Source organism: Ceratotherium simum, chromosome X, assembly GCF_057802395.1.
Source record: "Ceratotherium simum simum isolate JZ-2026a chromosome X, ASM5780239v1, whole genome shotgun sequence".
In the NCBI taxonomy this organism is placed as follows: Eukaryota; Metazoa; Chordata; class Mammalia; order Perissodactyla; family Rhinocerotidae; genus Ceratotherium; species Ceratotherium simum.
The window spans coordinates 122,586,849-122,607,819 of NC_141940.1; the positions used below are offsets into that span (position 1 = coordinate 122,586,849).

The 20,971-nt window shown below is 43.6% G+C and overlaps 1 protein-coding gene across 11 annotated transcripts in view; it reads right to left on the reverse strand.

The window, feature by feature from the left end:
• The window catches only part of TBL1X (transducin beta like 1 X-linked), a 223,321-nt gene that overhangs the window by 91,947 nt on the left and 110,403 nt on the right, over window positions 1–20,971 (reverse strand). For 3 of the 11 annotated variants that reach the window (XM_087426586.1, XM_087426581.1, XM_087426582.1), the window contains one exon: window positions 6,638–6,776. The exons of the other annotated variants lie outside the window; for them this stretch is intronic. The gene's annotated coding sequence lies outside the window, so the exon portion shown is untranslated. The remainder of the gene's footprint in view (window positions 1–6,637; window positions 6,777–20,971) is intronic. 11 annotated transcript variants of the gene reach the window in all.

Consider the following 20,971-nt stretch of genomic DNA (forward strand, 5'->3'; position numbering starts at 1 on the left):
TTCCCCACATCTAGAAGAGTGCCTGACACACACAGTAGGTGCTCAATAAATATTTGTTGGTCAGCTAGATGTGTTACACTGAGAGACAAAGTGAATGCAAATGGCTGGAGAACAGAAATGTTCTTCAAGAGCTTAATGTGTGCAAATATTATGCAACGTGCCATGTGGTGGGGAAGGATCAGGGAGACAGAAGATGAAGGCCTTTCCTGTACAAGAAGCTAGCGGTACACACAACACGTATGCAAGTGAAGAGATAACTCCCAACACCGCATTAGACTATCTCTGACCCAGGACAGAAAAGGCCACATAAACTCTTGCCTTCGTCTTCATTACTCCTGCAATCCTTGTAACACAGAGTAGATCATAGTCCCGTTTTGTGCACAAAGAAAGAGGTCTTGGGCCACCTGGCCAAAACTCAGAGGAAGTGGTGGGCAAGAGACAGCAAGTTTTTGGAAGCTGAAGAAAACACTTGGATTTTATGTGGATACATGGCCACACCCCTCCCAAAAGGGTAAGTTTTCCATATGACCCAGTTCTGGCCAACGGCTATGAGCAGAAGTCAAATATGTAACTTCATGACTGTGCCCTCAAAGGCAAATGTAGTCTCCCTCCCCACTCCTTCTCAGGGACCGGCAGGTGGACATGAAGACAAGAGCTGGAGCAGCCATCCCAGACACAAGGCAGGATGGAATGCTGGGCCCCCCATTGTGATGCAGCGATTTAGGGAACAAGAGGTCCCTCATCCCACCACCAAAGCTACACGAAGTTACACCCTAGGGCCGGCCCCGTGGCTTAGTGGTTAAGTGCGCGCACTCCGCTACTGGCGGCCCAGGTTCGCATCCCGGGTGAGCACCAACGCACTGCTTCTCCGGCCACGCTGAGGCCGTGTCCCACATACAGCAACTATAAGGATGTGCAACTATGACATACAACTATCTACTGGGGCTTTGGGGGAAAAAAAAAAAGGAGGAGGATTGGCAATAGATGTTAGCCCAGGGCCAGTCTTCCTCAGCAAAAAGAGGAGGATTAGCATGGATGTTAGCTCAGGGCTGATCTTCCTCACATACATACATAAATAGATAAATAGATAAATAAATAAATAAATAAATAAATAAATAAATAAATAAATAAATAAATAAATAAATAAATAAATAAATAAAACTGTTTAAAAAAAATAAAAATAAAAAAAAGTAGTTACACCCTAGGCCACCACCTAACTGTTGAATCATTCACCTCTTGACTGCTAACCTATCTTCAGGGAAGGTTAAAAACTGCTAACTAACCTCACATAACAGAGAGATTCATCAATGGAGAAAAGGGAGTAAAGAATTAAAACTATACCTACTAATGATTTCCTGATCAGAAACCCAAGTCATCACAGGGTGTTTGTACTCCAGCAATATCAGTGCCTCGACAAATAACACCTGCTGCTCCATTTTGTAAATTTATTTTTCTGGAGTTGCCTTGGTACGTCTTCGGGTGCATCAAGAGTTAGTAAGGTAAGGTTGCCACGCTTGAACGTGACTCAACACTGAGCCCGACATCATCAGGGGGACTCAGGTGAGTGTACGGAACACTGTGACAAGGGTGAGAGGGAGAGCAGGGTCCCGGGTTCGGATTGAGGCTTTACCCCTAACTGACAGCCTGGAACTACCAGCACTGTTTCCTTCATTTGCTACGTGAGAACTCTGATCGAGATCTGCGCCATCCAATGGAAAGAGAAGGTGAGCTTATATATAATTTTAAAATTTAAAAATGTAAAGAGAGGGGCTGGCCTGGTGGCGCAAGCGGTTAAGTGCACACGCTCTGCTGCGGCAGCCCGGGGTTTGCTGGTTCAGAGCCCGGGCGCGCACTGACGCACTGCTTGTCAAGCCATGCTGTGGCGGCGTCCCATATAAAGTGGAGGAAGATGGGCACGGATGTTAGCCCAGGGCCAGTCTTCCTCAGCAAAAAAAGAGGAGGATTGGCAGATGTTAGCACAGGGCTGATCTCTTCACAAAAAAAAAAAAAAAAAAAAAGTAGAGAGAGACTGGTGAAGTTAATTTTCATAATATATTTAAATTTAACCCAATATATCCAAAATAGTATCACTTCAACATGTACTCTATATAAAAAATTACTCAGATCGTCTACATTCTTTTTTCCAACTAAATCTCCAAATCTTCAAAGGTCTATGTATTTTCTACTTAGGGTACATCTCAATTAGGAAACTACCTTTTCACTGGAAATATCGGACTGCTATTATAGTTCAGAAAATGTACAGCTGAGGGGGCTGGCCTGGTGGCCTAGTGATTTAAGTTCGTGCACTCTGCTTCGGCAGCCCAGGGTTTGCAGGTTCAGATCCTGGGTGTGGACCTACGCACTGCTGATCAAGCCATGCTGCGGCGGCAGCGGCCCATATATAAAGTAGAGGAAGACTGGCACAGATGTTAGCTCAGGGCCAATCTTCCACACCAAAAAAAAAAAAAAAGAAAGAAAGAAAGAAAGAAAAGAAAAGAAAAGAAAATGTACGGTTGAACACAGAAATTAAGATATTCACGTGGTAAATATCAAAAAAAAAAAAAAAAGATATTCACGTGGTCGGTTCCCCATATACTTAAAAGTTTTCTAATAACCGAATCAAGTATTGATGTTTAAATTTAAATCAATTAAAAGGAAATAAAATTTTAAAATCTGTTCCTCAGTGACAGTAGCCACGTTTTGGGTGCTCAACAGCTCCAGTGGGTAGTGGCCACCTGACTGGACAGCGCAGGTCAGCGTGGCCACTCAGAAGCCTGCAGCCACTAAACTCCTTTGATTATAGTCTGCAGGATGGAGGGATATGGGGACTTTCTATGCCACATAATTCCTCTTTAACTGGTACACAGGCAAATTTTTAAATTACATGTTCACAACATTTTTCTTCTCAACCAAATCCAAATAGATTAATAACCAAAAACTGTCCAAGTTTAAAACTATCCCTTCCTAAAAACAGTGTAACCAACTGCTTGAAAATTATTTTTCACATTATGAATTAATTTTCATAATTTTAGATAGAGATTGGAGCTCGGGGTCTCAGATTAGAAAGTCCAAAGTGCTGAGTGCAAATTGAGACGTGCTGTAAGTTTGAACTACACTGAATTTCACAGACAGTACAGAAAAAGAACATAAAATATATCATGGATAATTTTTCTATACAGATCCCTTTGGAATGATACTATTTTGGACATATAGAGCTAAATAGAACATATTATTGCATCATTATATGCTAAAATATGTACTGCAATATTAACCTCATATATATTAAGATATATATTGCAATACTAATTTTACCGGTTTCTTTTTACTGTGGCTACCAGAAAACCATAAATTACATTTGTGGCTCACATTCTATTTCCATCAGACAGCGCACATCTAGACGGCTTGCACGGTACCTGCAGGCTCTGAATTTCGTTGACTGCAGTCGGCAACACGAAGGCAGAGAGTTTTTTTAGGCTACATGATTGCTCTTTGAATTGTGCCCACTGCACATTTTCAATTATATGCCCATAAAATCTTTTTTATTCCTTGCCCCATTCAAAACAGATTAATAATCACCAATTGTTCTAGTTGAAGACCAGTTTTCTCTAGGAAAAAAGGAATTTTCTGTTTGAAGTTTTTTGTTTTTCTGTGTGAGGAAGATTAGCCCTGAGCTAACAGCTGATACCAACCCTCCTCTTTTTGCTGAGGAAGATCGGCCCTGGGGCTAACATCCGTGCCCATCTTCCTCTACTTTATATGGGACGCTGCCACAGCATGGCCTGACAAGTGGTGCGTCGGTGCACGCCCGGGATCTGAACCCGCGAACCCCGGGCCGCTGAAGCAGAGCGCGTGCACTTAACCGCTGTGCCACCAGGCCGGCCCCCATTTGAAGTTATTTTTAATACAGTGAATTATCAGAAGTTCTGTTGGACACCTGAGCAAGGTTGGGGCGAAAGCCAGTGGGTCTCAGAATGCCAAGGTCATCAGCTGGTCACTCATGCGGTGAGCAAATAGCCCACCGCTCACCTTTGCCTGCTGTATACATTTTGATGTCAGAGCTACCTGGCCTAGCAGGCAGCATAGTGGGCTCTGAACTCACAGGCCTCCCTGCAGAGCACCTGGGTAAGGACCCAACCTGGCTGAGGGTGCCTCGTCTATAAAATGGGGGTGACATCACAATACCTGTGCCACCCTTCCTAGCGGGTTGCTGCAGGAGCACAAAGGTGATGATGAGCCCCGAGCAATCGTCAGCAGTACAGCTCAAACCCCAGCGTGCCACTAATTAAGACTGGATGACCCTGAACAAAAATCTCAGGCAGGATTCCTCGAAGTTACTCTTGCTATTATTGTTATATTAAATGTCCTTTTAGATATGACACCCTGCCCCTTAAATCTTCAGCTGTCACTTCGAGATTTAATTAAGGCCCGCTCATTACAAGCACGGGAGAATCAACACCCACAGATGCTCGAGCATTTAGTACCGGGGTAACTGCACATGTCTCATCAATGACGACGAATGGAACACTGTTTTAGCAAGAGGAATATTATTGCCACTTAAAGTTCTATTTTGAGCTAATTAAAAACCACCCATAAGATGGGTGGGCATTAAGGAGAAGTAATTCATTTTGCAAGACGTAAACTATGCAATATTACAAGAGTGCTTGTTACTTATATTATTATTTTGGTGGAAAGAACATGGATTCTGCTCGTTCCTGATTGAAACTGGCACTGTGCGTGTGCACCCACACGCCCTGTGAAAGTGAGTTCTAATTGAGCCACAATTCGGAAGGGAACTGGGCAGAGAGAGCAGGTGCCCCTCCCTTCCCAGTTTCCGTGCGTATTGTACATTGCAGAACAAAGAAAATTGCTCCATGGGAGTAAAACACTGGGAGGAAATGGAATCTTAAAGTCCTGAGAAGATGCCTGGTCTTAGAGAAATATGGCCATTTCTCCATGGATTATCTCATCTGCTGAAATTTGGCAAGAAATGATTTATTCAAGTCCTGGCTAGACTTTTACCTACTCAATACACTTTTGAACAAAAATATACAAACACCATTAAAAAGCTACATCTGTTAACGTTGTAAAAAGACAGATACTGCATCTCAAAATTATCATAGCGTTTGTTTTTAGCAATCTATGGATAATTTCTGAAGTACCTTTTTCCTCCTCTTTCATTGGTTTCATTTCTAAGCTTGGAAAGCTTTCTTTAGAGAATAAAAAAGTAGGAATTACACTTAAACACTATAAAAGGAGGACTCAGAGAAATACAGAAAAAAAAATTCTCTCCTTGTCCTGAGTGTATTATAAAACAGCTCAATGCTTCAAAGACAGCACAGAACTTGTCACATACTAGATACTCAATTAACTAATTTGCATAATGAAACATATGTCACAAATACACACCCTTTCACACATATACACACATCCTTGGGAAACACTGAACTTTGGCTAATGACAAGTAGAAACAAACTGGCAAGCTTGCCAATTTACAATTATATTTAAAAAAATCTTTTATTGGCTAACATAAGAATCTGTGCTTTTCCTACAGCTGTCATTCTATAAAAATACTGTCTTTTGATAAGTGTACTAGGAATATGAGATGAGCCGAATCCACATATCCATGTGACATTCGAACACATCAACTCTCATTTATAACTGTTCCTAACTCTAACATGAACAGACCCCTACAAGGAAAGAGACAGAAAAGTTAACAAGAAGTGCATGTGTAAGTATAATCTTAGTAAATTAATTTGCTAACTCGCCTTCTTGCATTCTGGACTTATCTCTCATTTAATATGCAGCCCTCGAAACACTCACAGTTTGGCTAAAGTCAGGAGACTAAGGTCCAAGCAAACATCAGCAATAGCCCATTTAGCTGAAAATCTGACATGGCAATTCTTAAAGCAATCGGTATTCAAGTGAAACCCAGCAAGTGTAATGCTCAAAAAAGAACCTGAGATACGCCTTTTAAAGCAGCATATGTCCAACTCACAGAAAAAGAAATGCAAATGGCTGACAAACATGATAGAATATTCCACCTCATTAGTAATCAAAGAAATGTAAAAAAAAAAAAAAAAAAAAAGACGCCATGCATCCCCACCTTGGCTGACCAGGATCATGTGAACTACACCCCACCCCTGCACTACTATATAATTGGCACAACCTTTCAGGAAAGCAATTTGGTAATCGGTCTCAAGAGCCCTACAGTTCTATTTCCAGCAATCTATCCTAAAGCAAAAATTGGAAGCAATCTCAATCTCCAACAACACGTGTTAAATAAATTGCAGTACGTGCACTTGACGCGATAGATGCATAAAAATATTTTCAATAAACGTTGGGAGATGATCAAATGCTTACTCTGTAAGGTTAAGTGGAAGATCTGTACTACACAGCTGAATATGCAGTATGTTACAGACACATACATAAACATTTGGAAGAAACTACACCAAAGCACTGATGGGGAACATCTATGGGTGGGCTTAGAGGTGTTTGTTTTCATGTTTGATTTTATTTTTTTGCTTACAGCATATCATTTTTAAAATCAGAAAAGAGTTAGGAAAACCCTGGCAAACAAAGAATAATGACTAATACTTCATCTGGTGAGTATAATGATAATAATAAGATAGTTATTTACCTATTTATTCCTTTGCTAAGAACATCAATGGCGGCTTTCCTGGTACAGTGCGACGTGGTGGGGAAATTCTTTTCTCCTCTAGGTGTACACTCATCAACTTCCTCTGAGTCACCTTTTTGAAGTTTTATGATGCTACAGTCTATAAACACAACATTAAATATTTATGGTTGATATTTGCTGCTTCTAAAAATACGTAGAGGAGAAGATCTCTTAACAAGGCCTCTGCTTGACCTTCTCACTGAATTAACCAAGACTGTCTATGCTGCAGACGGGCTGACAGCTGCCCACAGGCCCCGGAGCTCATTGGCTGGGCCTCCTCCCCTTCCAGGGGGCCGAGGCCTTTCTGCCTGAGCCGGTTCCCTGTGTACCTTCACAAAAACCCAAAGTGTCGACTGGTCCCAAACCTGCTTATGCCAATTGGACTTGTTATTGCATTTATGAAAAGTAATAAGTATTATATAAACTGATGAACTAGGAGTATAATTTTTTTTCTACCAAAACTACTTCGGATGCTTTGTTATATAGACTTACTCAAGACAGATCGCCAAACAAAAATGAATCGTCAAAATGGTAGTAGGGTGGACGATGGTCAAGAGTGCTAGGAAAGGTCATAAATCTGTAGACGGATTCTGCGCTGAAATGGTTTCACTAATCTCTTTAAATTCCCACTCTACTTTAAAGAAACCAACTCTGGAAATTGTAGCGGGTGCATCATGGGTACGGTTTATGAGGAAAGTTGATCCTAAACTAGAATTTTCGGATCCACACTGCAAGAAAAAGCTCTAGTCTCTTCTATCAAGAGATTGGTGGGCCGGCCCCGTGGCTTAGCGGTTAAGTGCGTGCGCTCCGCGCTGCTGGTGGCCCGGGTTCGGATCCCAGGCGCGCACCGACGCACCGCTTCTCCGGCCATGATGAGGCCACATCCCACATACAGCAACTAGAAGAATGTGCAGCTATGACATACAACTATCTACTGGGGCTTTGGGGGAAAAATGTATACAAAATTAAAAAAAAAAAAAAAAGAGATTGGTGAATAAATCTGCACTGATACACTTTAATTTAAAACAAAAACACTCTCCAGGAGGTGAAGCTGAACGTGCTTCCCCTTCCCCTGAGGATGGGCTTTGAAAGAATAGCATATTTGGAAAGGGAAAACCAGTAACTCGATAGTGGAGAAACCCGGACACACAACCTTAAGCAAGTGATCAGGTTTAACTCATCGGGTTTAAGTCACGTTGACAGCACACACCCTTGATGTGATGTGATCAGGACACTTGACCTCTGTGGTCTTCGTCCCTGAAACTCATAACCCCAGTCTAATCATGTGAGAAACATCAGCCAAACCCAAAGTGAAGGACATTCTACAAAATTTATGACCAGTAGTCCTTAAAGTGACCAGGGTCATGAAACACAAGGGAAGTCTGAGAAACTGTCACAGCCCACAGGAATTAAAGAGACATGATGACTAAATTCAATGTGGTGTCCTGGGTGGGATTCTGGGACAGAAAAAGGACATTAACGGAAAAAGGGATGAAATCTGAAAAAGTTTGAAATAAAGTTAATAAAAGATTTTTAAATAATGTATATGTGTATCATTTCTTATGAGTCCCTGATTTACTCAACGCTTTCTGTGGAAGTGACCAGCTATGGGTCTCAGTGTCCTCCAGGTAAGACGGCTCAACTGTGACGGAGAGAAATCAGAGAGGCATCGGTCCTGGCCATCTACATAGTGGCTCACCTCCCAGGGGAGAAAACCTGCACACGTGGATCAAGGAACCAACCCCATCTGGGTCAACAGCTGTTACTGGGCAAAACCACCCATAACTCTTTCACAGTTATGAGTTTGCCTCGCTGCAAATCTTCAACACATGAAAAACCATTAGCCTTGGCAACCCTGGAGGAAAACACATACCCCGTCCAATCAAGTTGCAACCTTTATAAAGGTCCCCATTTCCACCATTCAAGACGCCATCCTCTTTAACATTCCGTTTTCATTTTATTTTCAGCTTTTCCCTCCTTAGGAATTTTTGGTTATCCTGACTTGAAAAGCAGGGGAGATGAGAATCCATCCAGGACAAATGAAAGCAAGAAGAGGGATGCCTTCTAAGTCCCAGGTCTCAGAGTCAGGACCCCTAGCTGTAAAGATGGAAACACTGCGGCATCACCAAGCCTCATGCCAAAGCAACCGGAAACATTTAGGGCAAGATGGGTGATTCCTATCCAACACCAGAGCGTGGAAGTACATGTGAATGAATCGCCTGGGCTCGGGGCTAATGCTGCCCTATCACTGGGTCAGACCAGTGGGTTCCACCTGGTCCCAGCTCCGGCTCTCCAATCGGGAAAACCACTCCCCTTGGAACTACAGCTGCCTTGTCTAGAAAAGCTACAAGAATCTCGAAGATTCCCTCTCAACTCCAAAATCTTAAGATCCTAGGAAATGATCAAGTCATCCTGAGTGTCCAGAATTCAAAAAATGGAATTCCTACTCACCAGGTTCATTTCTTTATTTTTAATTTTTTAATTTTTTAAATTTTTTTGTGAGGAGATCAGCCCTGTGCTAACATCTGCCAATCTTCCTCTTTTTTTTGCTGAGGAAGACTGGCCTTGGGCTAACATCCGTGCCCATCTTCCTCTACTTTATATGGGACGCCACCACAGCGTGGCTTGCCAAGCAGTGCATTGGTGCGCGCCCGGGATCCGAACCGGCCAACCCCGGGCTGCTGCAGCGGAGCGCGCGCACTTAACTGCTTGTGCCACCGGGCCGGCCCCTAGGTTCATTTCTTTATATGCGAGGTGCCTTAAATTACTGTTAAAAGACTATTTGCTCTGATTACTCTGCTCTGTCTTCACAGCCCAATCTCCAGGGCCTCACTCAATGCCTGGTATACAGAGGTATTCGATAAGCATCTACTGAATGAATGAACGAATGGATGATTTTATGAATGAATGTTCCAACAGTGCTCTGAGAGTAAAGAGCAATCAAGATGCTAACATTTTTGATATCATGAGTAAGAGAGAAAATTTTGTAAACTTTGTGAACGTTTGGAAAAAAGTCTCATTAGTTTTTTCTTGCTAACTTTGCATAGAAGATGCTAAAGAAAGTAATTCAATTATTTCATTATTTTGAAAGGGAAAGGTCAACATTTCCTAAATGTCCTAGGACAGAAGGAGTGCGTGCAGGTGCTGCAGCGGTTTTGCCAGTTAACTAGGAGATTCACATGAATTTATGGTGGAGGTGGGAGCTGACGAGGCTCACCCCTTAGGAGCTCAAGAGATGTTTTCATGTGATTAGAAGGAAAACTATTTTTCTGTTCAAGAATACAATTAAGAGCACAAAGTAGGTATATAATAATTTTTATCTAACTGACCACTACGTAGTGAAGTGAAAGTCTTTATATGCAGGTTCCAATGACACCAAAGGTTAGGCCATGGACACAGCTAAATAAAGAATTTTTCCAGGGGCCGGCCCCGTGGCGCAGCGGTTAAGTGCGCGCGCTCCGCTGCTGGCGGCCCGGGTTCGGATCCCGGGCGTGCACCGATGCACTGCTTGTCAGGCCATGCTGTGGTGGCCTCCCATATAAAGTGGAGGAAGATGGGCATGGATGTTAGCCCAGGGCCAGTTTTCCTCAGCAAAAAGAGGAGGATTGGCGTGGATGTTAGCTCAGGGCTGATATTCCTCACACAAAAAAAGAATTTTTCCAGCATTTTCTGATAATTGATTATATACTCAAAGGAGTAACTCTCTAACCAAGATGCCCATTTATGGGTGTAAAAGAGAGATAGGGCTGTGGTAGGCAGCTTCTTAGATGGCACCCAATGAGTCCTCGACCTGCTGGTATTCATACCCTGGTGTTTCCCCAATGCACGTTTACCAGGGTTGGTCTGTGTGACCAACAGAATGTGGCGGAAGTGATGGTATGTCACTTCTGAGATTAGGTTATGAAAGCACTGTGGCTTCTAGCACTTTCTTTATCTTTTTCTCCTCTCTTCCCCTCTCTCTACCTCCATCTCTCTCTCACACGGATCACTCACTCTGGGGGGAGCCAGGTCAAGAGCAGCCCTACAGAGAAGCCACAAGTTGAGGAAACGAAGTGTCCTGCCAACTGCCGCATCCGTGAATGAGCTTCGAATTGACCCCCCAACCCAGGACAATTGCAAAAAAGATGGTGGCCCAGGCCAACATCTTGACTACACTCATGAGAGACCATGAGCCAGAACCAGCCAGCTAATTTGTGCTTGGATTCCTGACTCGCAGAAGCAGAGAAAGAAGATAAATGTTTGCCATTTTCAGCTGTTGCGTGTCGGGATAATTTGTTACACAGCAATAAATGACTAATACAGGGGCTGAAAATGGAATGCATTAGTGGCTTAGAAAGGAATCTCATCCATCCGTTCCGCTGCCGCCTCCTCCAAGCCAATGATTATTATTTAATTCCATTCATTTGCCTTCAAGCAAGCATGCAAACAAAAAACAAACAAAAGACCCAGCAAACTAAATGGATATATCTTGCCACCATCAAATAGTTCTCTTTTAGTAAAACCTGGATCTACTGAGTAAACCTTTGACTCCCAGATTCACGAAGGCTTAGAAACCAGACTAATATTTTTTCCTCTAAATCCCCAGCAAGTACCTTGCTCCCCTCAGCTAAGCATTTCCATGTCCAAATGGTACAAGTGGTCTTTCTCATTAGATTAGAAGAAAAGTTCCTGCTTCAAGTTCTAGATTTACTAGAGGTAAATCCTAAACTTGTCTGATTTATTTTAGCAAATTCTTGACATAAAGATGCCAGAAGCTGGGCTATATTTTGCATCACCAAGGAAGAGTAGAGTTACCTGAAAAAAAAGAGTTCCTGTGTGGCTTTAAACTACTTTTTTTATCAATTTAGATTTTTTCTTCCTCCAAAGCAAAATTCCAGTTTCTGTTTGGTTAGCTTTTTCACCAGTCTGACACTAACCCCCAGAAAAAACGGAACCACTGGACACGTACATGCTCTAACTGGGATGCTAATTATGAAGCTGGATCTTGTCTGGGGGCTGTAATTAGGATGCGAAGTCACATTCTCTGTTGTCAAACTGCTACGGGAAGCTGATCCTCCAGGGCCCCAAGTCTGTCTCCAAGGGCCGAGCTCGGTGACAGGACACCCAGGTTACCCCTTGTTTACCATCTGAAGCCACCACCGCCAAGAGAGGAAATTCCAAGCTGAAGGTCTCACCTACCACGCTCCGAGACTTCCAAATACAGAGCATTTCTCAGCAGACGTGTTGTTTGTTTAACACGTTTCCCTAAAAAGAGCCCGAGAGTCTTGAAAGATGTCTAACTCAGCACCACAATATAATTTCTTTCAGACAAAACTGGACAACACTCCATGGAAGGGCCTGTTGATTCCAGGCACCCAAAACCCAAGGGCCCAACTGTTTCTCTTCCTGTGCACCTTTGCCTAGAGCAGGACTGGGGCTCTGCTCATAAGCGCCAGGCTCTGGGGCCTCCCTTGGGCGGCCAGGGGCCTCACTGAATCAACGTTGCACGGCTGGGTCACAGAGTATTGCAGGAGACAAGCAAGCCCGCAGTCAACATCAGCGCCAGAACCCATGTGCCGCATTCCCCCCGCCCAGTCATGTGAGAAAGCCCGCTCCCCCAATGTGTGACCCACAGCAGCTCCCAGATGAGACTCGAGTCGGTGCCCAGAACTATGAGATCCACATTCCAGAAAAGCCACCCCACACACCTCTTCTAACAGTCATACACGACAAATCACCCCCTCAGGGAGAGACCATTAGAGTCTGCAGAACTTTGGCAGGAAAACACAGAATAAAAAGTCCCCCAAGGCAATTAATTCCAACTTCTGAGTTTGGCTTTTGACCTCACTCCTTGAATGTGCTCTGCTCCCAAGACTGCAGTTAAACACTGACCTTTTCCGGAACACTGCACTTAGAGTTCTGCTGTATTTACATGCTAATTTTACTAAAGACAAAGAATTTTAACCATCTGGATTTCTTTGGCTGCCCTGTAAAAGTGCTCAATGGCTATGAGCATGCGTCACATATGGCCGGATAGCCACCTCAAAGTACACCAAGGGGGTCCAGAAGAAAGGTGGGTTGAGATGGGGTGGGGAATGACCACTATTATGGGTTGAACTGTGCCCCCTAAAAAAAGAGATGCTGCGGTCCTAACCCCCAGTACCTCCGAACGTGACCTGATTTAGAAATAGGGTCGTTGCAGAAGGAATTCCTCAAGACAAGGTCACAGTGGAGTAGGGTGGACGCTAATCCAATATGACCGGTGTCCTTATAAGAAGATGGTCATGTGAAGACAGAGACACATGGAGAAGGCAGAGAGTGGAGTGATGTGTCCAGAAGTCTAGGAAGGTCAAAGATTCCCAGCAACCACCGGAAGCTAGCAGAGAGGCAAGGAAGGATCCTTCCCTAGGGCCTTCAGAGGGAGAGCAGCCCTGGTGATCCTTGACGTCGGACTTCTGCCCTCCAGAACCGTGAGAGAATACATTTCTGTTGTTTTAAGTCACCCAGTTCATGGAACACGTTGTTCCGGCAGCCCTAAGAGACTAATACAACCACTAACAGAGTAAGCTTGAATCTTACTCTTGCAGAGAAGCCCTGGGTAGGAAAAGGCCCCTCTGATGGGCTTTGGTCCTGGGTTTGGAGTTGAGCTGTTGCCCACCCAGAGGGTGGCCCCAGCTCAAACGCTGTCACGCATGCCTCCACCTTTCCCTCCATGTCCTGGGAGAAACCTGGGGTTGAGGTGGGAATGGAGAGGGAGGATGTACAAGATTCCCTATTACGGATTTGATGTTTTAGGGATTACAAAATGCTGTCCACAAATGTACATACAGAAACATGTTTTGTTTATACGACTGGTATCTATATATGCGTCCATATATGCATTTTTTGATTTTTAAAAAAACAGTATAATTTTTATTGTGTTTAATGTCACTAAATAATTATTCTAAAAACAAAAGTGATGTGTGGGTTTTAGATCAATAAAAGAGACACTGGAACCATGGCTTAGCCTGGCCTCTAGGGTCTATGACATCAAACCACAGATCAGATGAGACACCATTACTCTAATGAGCTCTTTCTCCATTCCCAGTAATGAGTCCTGTTGAAGAATTAACTAAAAATCCTAAAATGGCTTCCCTTAAAGGAGAAAGACTGGTTTATCTAGAAGGTCAGTAAGTAGCTCAAATCTGAGTGCATGCTTGTTCATCTGCTTTTATTTTCATCTTTTAGGATGTCTGAAAAGTAGAGGAATCTTCACTTACTCCGAGACTTCTCTGGTGTCTCGTTCAACCATTTACGCAACGGGGCTTCTCGTTTACAACGCTGCTCCAAGAACGCCAACTCCAGGTGGATTAATGACAAACATTTCAATATTTAATCAAGAACTAAGTTTGCTTTTAGAACTTCTGGATTCTATTGTTCCACGTCCAGCCAACCAGGACCAATTATTAGAAAATATAAGAGACTTAAAATCATCAAGGCTTTCCTGACATTTATAAAAGGGAAAAAACACGATCTATTACCACTTATTAAATAGCATATATCTTATAAGGATAGAAATTCAGTGAATTTGTATGAGAAAAGAAGAGAAATTTTAGTCAACTCTACCCAATACTTGTCATCCATTGGGTGTGAAAGAAATCACCTCTTGACATTAATTAATTATCTTTTTAAAAATACATATTGATATTCCACTTCAAAGCCATACATTCAAAGCAGATACACTCTGTATCCATGACCAGTCACTGCTGTTGATTCAATTTCACGACAAAGCTTTCTGAACTAGGAATTCCCAAAATCAAGAGGAAGGGCTTGTAAGGGATACAGCGCATTGCTGAAAACTACTCAGGTTGTTCAGGAAACCAGAAAACTGGTGTTGAGACAAGCTGAAATTCAACTGCTCCTGGTCTACAAAGAAAAGAAAAGAAACTTGAAGATATAGCCAGAATTTATACTTAATGAGCACCAATTTTGTGCTTCACAGCATTGAAGTTGCCCAACTGATCTTTAGCAGTAATATGAGTCATTCTAGATAGTTCTATAAATGAGAACTATACATAGCATAGAATATTGCCATGCTTATAACCATTTCCTTCAATAGGACAGCATTTGCATGAAATGCTAAGGAAAAGAAGAAAACGAAATCATGTGGTAATCATGCCTTTGACCTCCTGCAGACATAGTCAATGTTTCTAACACAAGCACACAGTTGTAGGCCAGGGCTGCAATTCCAGGGCCTTGCTCACTGGGATTCTTCCTGCCCACCTGAGACCTGGTACCTCCTCACATACAGTGGTCAGGGGGCAGAAGAGGTACCCAAGGCAGAGCAAACAGGGGAAGGGGATCTCAGAAATGTGAAAAGGGGTGGGGCTGGATGGAAGACATCACTCTGAATGATCTTCATCCCCAAGTCACACTTCCAGGGTGACTTGCTTCCAGAAACAAGTTCTGTCCTTAGAGAGGCTGCCCACACTGGACAGCTATCACCACACCTTTGCAATTTATGAGATCAAAACAAAACAAAAACCACACGTGTCCCCAGCCCAGGGAGCACATTTCCACCAGCAAATACCCACTCTCACCCACAACCCCCCTTCCTGAAGCCCTCCACAGAGACCACACGTGGCCACGAGAATCCCGGCGCTATAGGACCCAGATGTTCACGCTGGCCCAACCATGAGACAGAGTTCAGCTGGCGGAGGCTGATGGTGGACGCATGGGTGCTGCCCTCCAGGCCCTGAACTCTGCCCTGGATTTCTGCCATAGTCTGTCACTGACCTGCTCAACCCAGAGACTTGGACCTACCATGGCCAAAGGTAATGCCCTAAAACACTGATTTATTACATCATTCCCCACTCACCAGAACCTCCGGCAGTCACCCACACACATGTAATTAAGTCCTCGTGCCATGACCGGTTTGTTCCCTCTACTAAGAGGATCCCTCACCTTCTCCTCTAGATAAAATTCCTCTTCTTCTTAAAGGCCCAGCTGCAACTTCAGTGCTATCCTTAAGCCTCCTTCATCCTCTAGGGCAGAACCTGACCCTTCTGTCTGTTCCCACAATAGTGAGGGGTTTGGCCATGTTCTGGCCTGTCCTATCCAACCAGAGTATAAAAAACTAAGTTTCACTTATCGGTACACCTCCCACGCCCAGCCTGATATACAGGAGATATTCAGCAAGTGTTGCCTGTGCTGAATTAACTCCAGTTATAATATTATAACAACATCATATGCAAAAACATGGCTTTCCATGGATCTAGGGACAACACAGGCAAGCTTATGGCCCTCTTGGATTTTATGAATCTGTCAACAAGTATTTCCATTGGACCAGTTGGGGTCAGAAATGCTCATCAGCAATATCGAAGTGGAAAGGTGAGTATTTTTCTCTATTATAAAGGAAAGATCCATTCTCTGGTACTTTTTCCAAGCTGTAATGTCCTGCTAGGTTTCCATCATAGACAGTTAAAAGCAAATGAATCCTAGTGAGCTTTATTGATCCAACTGAAAGAGACAGAGCAGTGCCAACTATTGATTTCCCATCATAGACGCCGGTTTAATATGTCCATTGATAGCAGAGAGTCACAGACTGAACAGGGGTTCTTCCTCGTTCTGTCCTGGGATTCTGTGGGGTTCATATACTGATCAACAGTCCCAGAGAGAAGAGCACCTCTTCATTTTATAAAGACTGAAAAAAAAGTTTCAGTAATACCCCAGAGAAGTTCAACGTTCGTGATGTTTAATTAAAGCAAACATTTCCCCATAGCTACTTAAATATTCCATTTCCAAAGTGGCACTGATCATCTTGCACTGGGCTCCAAGGTGGTGGTGAAAAACTGGTCACCGCCCTCTAATTCTTCATCGTCATTGAGACAAAACCAGGTCTTAGCCATTAGAGGCTGGTAGGAAGTGCACACGTTTAATTTTTTAATAACACCTACTGCTTTCTTGGGAACCCAAGAGGGTTTCATTCTTCTCTTTCCTGCCAGGTAGCCCCATGGAAAGGAAAAAAGCTAAATTCCAGGTCTAATTAGCATTTTCCATAGGACAATTGCCTGCTAGTACAAAGTGCAGTGCTCTTGGAGACTCACATCCAGCCCTGGCCAAATAAAACCCTAGGTATTGGTCCATGGTCTCTATTTCTTTTCTACCTCTAATGTCTGCAAGTGCCTGGACACTGTCCATCTTGTGATGGAGACATTATTTTCCCTCCCACTGTGAATCATTCTACTATCATGTTTTGTTTCATCTTGGATCTGCTCCACGCACCCCCACTCTCAATTTATCCATGGAAGAGTCTAAAGCCTGGCCACCCACTACCAGCTTGATGTAATTGCTACATCTAAAATGATGAAGATTAAGAGAACAAAACGAACTCATTTCCTTGTATTCCAATATATGATGTATTTTATTTTCCAATCAAGATATTGCTTGTCAATCACATACTCTTATGTATGGGCAAAATTTGCAACATATTCACAGGTAATCGTTTTTTTAGCTTTGAGAAGACCTATATCCAAAAACAAATTCTGAATTATAAACAAGTCATTGAATCAATTGCACTGGAAGTAGTAATATGGCCAGAGCCATACAAGGAAATGTGAAAGGATAACAACAAGAAGACGAGAGACTTCCAAAAGAACACTTCTGAAAATAATCACGTTAACTCTTTATAAAAACTCAAAGATTCAAAGCTCACAACCCATGACAAGAGAATCTATCTGCTCTTATGCCTCTGTGCCTCTCTTCTTCATTGCTATGACCCTAACCTGCTGAGAAAGACCCTCCTCCACCAATTCCAGCCTGGCAGTTCTCCTGAACCTGGCGGCACTGTCTAGGGTGAGAAAACAGAACCTTCTAATTCATGGTGTTATGGGTAGAACTGTGTTCCCCAAAAAGATATACTGACGTCCTAACCCCCAGTAATTCACAATGTAACCTTATTTGGAAATAGGGTCTTTGCAAAAGGAATCAAGTGAACCAAATTACAATATTCCTTTTCCTCTCCATTTCCATAAACTGAGGAGTTGCCTTACAAGTCCCAGGTACATTTCATGGACTGAAATAGATGGAAAGACCAGTCCCAGCGTATGAGTTTCACAAAGCTAACATAACAAAGGACCATAAGCTGGGTGGCTTAACAGAAATGTATTCCCTCAGTTCTGGAGGCCAGAAGTCTGAGATCAAGCTGTCGGCAGGGTTGGTTCCTTCTGAGGGTTGGGAGGGAGAATCTGTCCCAGGCCTCTCTTTTTGGCTTGTAGATGGCCGTCTTCATGCTCACATGCACCTGTGTCCCAATTTCCTCGTTTCATACGACACTAGTCAGATTGGATCAGGGCCCACCCTAATGTACTCACTGCCTTGATTACCTCTGTAAGACCCTATCTCCAAGTGAGGTCACATTCTGAGGCGCAAGAGGGTGGGACTCCAACATATCTTTTTTTTTGGAGAGGACACAGTTCAATCAATAACCAACACGCTGACGCTGACTACTGAATTGATAAAACCCTAGTAGTGGCGATAATTAACAACATACGCACAGAAGAAGAACTCTGCTTAGAGACAGGACTCGGGCTGCCTTATAATTCCTTCCCCGGGCTTGCACTTCACTAAAACATCAGAGCCTGCACTGCTGGGAGCCAGGCTACGCCGAGGGCTATCTCAACGCACAACTCCTAAAGGACACGACTGACTTGAGGACTGCTTGACCTAAACATTTTCCATAAATTTTGGGCATATCATGCATTTCTTTCTTTTAAAAAAAGTATTCTGTCAGCGTCTGTGACTTCTGGCATTTAGAACATATTCTGGCCAGTGGGTGGCTGAATATGGGTGTGGGCTGAAGGACCGTGAGCGAGTGGGCAGTCACCGCTGCTTCCAATTAGTATCATTGGGAGGAAAAACGCTCACAGAATGTCATAAAGAAAAGGGAAGCCAAAGCATTCTGTCGGGTCATTAAGAATTTCAGTGGCTCAGGCACTTGAGTCCTCTGAAAAGGACAATTAAAACTCACATTCTAAAACAAAGCAGGAGATACGCTTCAAGTAGAAGTCTTTTTAAACACCTTCCCTCCTTTGCTATCGGCATTGAATCTATTTCTGTTTTTCCCTGAAATCTCCTATCCACTCAGGTCTCAGCTCTTTCCCTTAACGATTTAGTCTCATTTATGACTTTTTCTTTATGAATATTTGAGAATCAATGTCAAAAATTCATAGCGCCCACCCAGTTATTTATGACCAGCCATGATTAGTGTTACAGGCCCTGGAAGACCAGCTGGTTCCTGGGTCTTCCCCAGAAGCGTTGGGGGAAGTGCATGGAGACATTTAATGACTATACTGGCTCTCTCTGCTTGAGCTGGACACCGGCACCTCACACTGCTTTAAGTGAGAGAAAACATGGCGACAGGGCAACTCAGGGCACATTACAGATTATTACACACGCCTTGGAGATAAGCCAGTCTGCACTTGCATTTACATCGGGACAGCTCTAGGACGACTTGTCATCCTTCTGCACTTCTCGTGCACAGGTACTTCACATACCCAGCCTCCAAAAACGACTTTCAAGCAACAGCTGAAAAATATAGAATGTACGCAACCCAGAGAGGCTACCCCAAGATGCTAACGCGTGCATTTCCAGAGGCTACGACAGAAGTGGGTGCTGTGTCAACGGATGGCGCTCTAGATGATGAGGACTGGGAACTTCAGGGTTCTACTTCTGCCCCTACAGCAAGCCCTGCCAGCTCCGAGGGGCCACTTAACTTCCCGGAATTCAAGAGGCCACAAAGAGAGGGCAGGGCATTCAATGGGCGATTTCCGAGCCTCAGAGTTGAGGGCGGTGCTTCCCAAGCAGGGGCGATTATGTCCCCAGAGGACGTGAGATGGCATCTGGAGACATTCGGGGTTGTCACAAGTGGAGGGGGTTGGGCACCCCTGGCACATCCTGGGCGGCTCATTCTTTGTGGCGGGGGCTGCACTATGCATTGTAGGAGGTTTAGCACCCCCAAGATGCCAGAGCACCCTTACCCCCAGTTGTGACAACCAAATGTGTCCCCAGACATTGCCAAATGTCCCCTAGGGGGCAAAATGTCCCCGATTGAGAACTGCCCGTCTGTTCAAATGGCCGCTTTCGCTGACCCCTTGTTTTCTATGGATACGCAGAGTCAGAGGGTTCACACGTATAACAATTAATTATCAGCATTGCTTATCTTCCTATTAGCCATAAGCAACGAGAGAGGGAGGCACACTGGAACCATCTTTAGTTCAACATTTTCGAGCATTTTTTAAAAACTTCACGTCTACTCTTCATTGATGAAGCCACACATTTCCCTGAAATATTCTCTCACATTAGGTAACACAACAGTTTGTTCCTTTACATAGACTAAATAGTCTCCTTGTGATTTTGTTCACAGAATAATTTATTTTGTTTAGCTCAGGTGAATGGTGAAATGTCACAAAGTCTAGACAGGAAAAAAACCCACATGTACAGGGTTTCTCTATGTTTGATTTTAGCTCTCCTTAGGTTTAGGAGAATGACTTTATGTAAACAATTAAAACAAAATTACCCAAAACTCCAGGAAGGACATCTCTAACCCCTATTGCATGACCTCATGGTATATCATTTCAAACATAGCACAGCACAATGCTCAACTGTATGCCGACCATTTGGACTTGAGAGATACTGTTGCCAAATCTCACTGTGAAAACCTGGCACTGTGGTAAACTCGTGCTGGTGACCGAGCCATTCGGGGCACCGCACGCTTAGAAAGAAAAAGAACCTCCATGTATAAGCTGTGTTTGTCTACACTGAGGGCTTTCAATTTTTAATACATCCTAGGGACTCAAGTCCTGGTCAAGGATTCCCTTTCATCTTCATCTCTCTTTTCCTAAACGTCAGCAGGACGTTGAAAAGGACACCTAACACGCCGTTCCGAGGAGAGATGCAATCAGTGACTCCATCCAGGGAATTATTGATTATATGAATCCTCTAAATTGAAAAACTGAAACAAGATTAACATTTGGGCAAAAAGGTATTTACATTTCAAACGCGAAATAATGAGCTCCCTCTTATCAGCAGGGCTGCTGGCCAGCACGCTGTCACCCAACGGAACCAACACGCAATACACCGATTTAACCTTATTACTGGCGAGAAAACCTTCACGATTTGAGTTATCGGATCCTTTCCCAGCTGGACGTGGCCTTGGGTGAGCCACATTTTAGACAATCCCAGATTGGGATAAGAACCACTGAGGACGTTATAGGGCGGAGAGAAGGACCCACCTCCAGAGTCAGGAGAGGACTTTGCCAAATGCAAACGCATCCTCCG